Raw genomic sequence first — 2,843 nt, 5'->3', positions numbered from 1 at the left:
CAACCTTGAAGAGACTATTAAAGGATAAACCTCACCTGAACACCAGCTGAATAGAGACATGTAGCAAAAATAAAAGAAAACAAAAAACCAGAGGTGAGCATAAAATGCAATTAACTTTGAAATTAAGTAAAGAACAACTCTTGGAATCACAGTTTCAGTATATAATGTGAATAGAATAACAACAATGAAACAACGTAACTGGTAAAAGTTTGGAGGGAAATTAGGCAGTTGTATAAGAATATCAATTATTTCATCTTTTAGAATCAGAAGTTTAAAATACATTGAGCAGATACTCTTACATCGACCACCTGAGTCTCATTCTAAGAAGAAGCAACCTTTCCTCTTTCTCTCCACCATCTGCTTGAAAGCCCCAAAGCAGCAACCATGAGTGAATGTAGCTCCATACATGACGGCCAGGCTAGTGTTCAGACTGGCAGTGCTTCCTGGGGGCTCTTTTGCCTGGAACATGGATGGCATCCAGCCTGACAGTCAGATGCCAAGTGACAAGATCATTGGAGATAACTTCCTTCAACACCTTATTCAGTGAGACAGGTGTTAGCAAGCACTGTGCCCGGAACAGTGTTTGTAGACCTGGAACCCACAGTCATTGATGAAGTTTGCACTGCCACCTACCACCAGCTTTTCCCCGCTGAGCAGCTCATCACATGGGAGGAAGATGCTGCCAGTAACTATGCCCAAGGGTGCTACATTATGGCAAGGAGATCATTGACCTTGTCTTGGACTGAATTTGGAAACTAGCATAGGTCTTCAGGACTTCTTGGTTTTCCACAGCTTTGGAGGGGGAACTGGTTCAGGGTTCACCTCCTTGCTGATGGAATGTTTCTATTGATTATGACAAGAAGTTCAAGCTGTAGTTTTCCATTTACTCGGCTCCCCCCAACCCCCTCAGGGTTTTCACACCACCCTTGAGCACTAGGATTCTGTTTTCATGGTAGACAACAAAGCCGTCTAGAACATCCATCGTAGAAACCTCAATATTGAATGCCCAACCTCTACTAACTGAAATAGATTGATAGGTTGAATTGTGTTCTCCATCACTACTTCCCTCAGATTTGATGGAGCTCTGAATGTTGATCTGACAGAATTCCAGACCAACCTGGTACCCTATCCCTATATCCACTTCCCTCTTGCCACATATGCTTCTGTCATCTCTGCTGAGAAAGCCTACAATCAACAGCTTTCTGTAGCAGAGATCACCAGCACATGCTTTGAACCAGCCAACCAGAAGGCAAAATTTGACCCTTGCTCTGGTAAATACATGGCTTGCTGCCTATTCTACCATGGCGATGTGGTTCCCAGAGTTGTCAATGCTGCCATTGTCACCATCAAGACCATGCATACCATCCAGTTTATGGGGTTGTGCTCCACTGTCTTCAAAGTTGGCATTCATTTCCAGCCTCCCACTGTGGTGGAGACCTGGCCAAAGTTCTGGAAAGTGAGCTGTGTGCATTCTGAGTGAAACGATAGCCATTGGTGAGGCCTGGGCTCACCTAGACCACAATTTTGAGCTGATGATGCTAAGTGTGCCTTTGTTCATTGGTATATGGTTGAGAATATGGAGGAAGGAGAGTTTTCTGAGGCCCGTGAAGACATGGCTGCCCTCGACAAGGATTATGAAGAGGTTGGTGTGTATTCTTTTGAAAGAGGGGATGAAGAAGAGGAATACTAAGGTTCAAAATGTCACCAAGTGCCACTTTTACAGGGAAGTTTATTCTGTTTTAATGTTGAAAAGTTGTGCTCTGATAATTTAATTTGCTTTTAGCAGTGTATATTCTCATATACAAGTACTGACCTATGCTTTAAAATACAACACTTTGTTATAGACCCAAACTGTCCATTTCTCTAATGGGTTTGAGTAAAAAGCATTCTTTGTCTTAAATTATTTATAACTGATAATTATAACAGTTGCTGTTTGAGTATAGTTTAAGGTGTAGAGTAAGCATTAGAAGAACTAATAATTATAGCAATACCTACTAAACTGGTGTTGGAAAAAAGGAATTGGATATAGTAATCCATCATTCTTCCTAGTGTCTACAAAATAGAAGATCAAGTGTACAAAATAGGGTTTTAGATATAAAACAAAACATTAAAATGACCCAAAAGAGAAAAGAAAGTTTCAAAGCATAGTAGGCTACCCAAGTCATGCACAACTAAGCAAATAAATGTACAGAACACAGAAAAAATAAAGCAATAAAAGAGAAAACATAACATAAAATATGATGCTGGAATAAATATAAATAATACATTTTAATATAAATGGGAAACATTCATTGAAAGAAAAGAGTCTCAGGGCTGTATTACAAAGCACAAGCAAAATAGTACCATATGTATGTGATAAATCCAAAGCAAAAATATTAAAAATAAAAAGACTGTAACAGCATACTGAGCCCAAACATAAAAAAAAATATTTATGCTCTTAATATAGGCAAATATAAATCAGGACATTGAAAAGCATTGAATAATAAAGAGGATATTGTAGTTTGAATTGTGTTCGTCAGGAAGACATGGAAGTCCTAATCTCTGTACCTGTGGATGTGACCTTACTCATTGGAAATAAGGTCTTTTAAATGTAATCAAGTTAGGATGAGATCATACTGGACTAGGGTGGGCTCTAATACAATGACTGGGCTCTTGAAAGAGTAAAATTTGGACAGAGATACACAGAGGGAAGATGGATATATGAAGATGGAGGGCAGACGTTGGAGTTAAGCTGTCACAAACACAGAAAGTACCAGGAACCATGAGAAGTTGGAAAGAGCCAGGGAGGCACCCTCTGCTAGAATCTTCAGAGAAATAATGGCCTTGTTGACACCTTGATTTTG

The 2,843-nt window shown here is 39.6% G+C and overlaps 1 pseudogene; it reads left to right on the top strand.

Moving 5' to 3' along the window:
• The first annotated feature begins 384 nt into the window (after positions 1 to 384).
• Positions 385 to 1,690, top strand: LOC115274056 (annotated as a pseudogene).
• Positions 1,691 to 2,843: the final 1,153 nt, after the last annotated feature.

Source organism: Suricata suricatta, chromosome 12, assembly GCF_006229205.1.
Source record: "Suricata suricatta isolate VVHF042 chromosome 12, meerkat_22Aug2017_6uvM2_HiC, whole genome shotgun sequence".
In the NCBI taxonomy this organism is placed as follows: domain Eukaryota; kingdom Metazoa; phylum Chordata; class Mammalia; order Carnivora; family Herpestidae; genus Suricata; species Suricata suricatta.
Note: the sequence above shows the minus strand (reverse complement) of the source record. Positions and strands in the feature narration are given on the sequence as shown.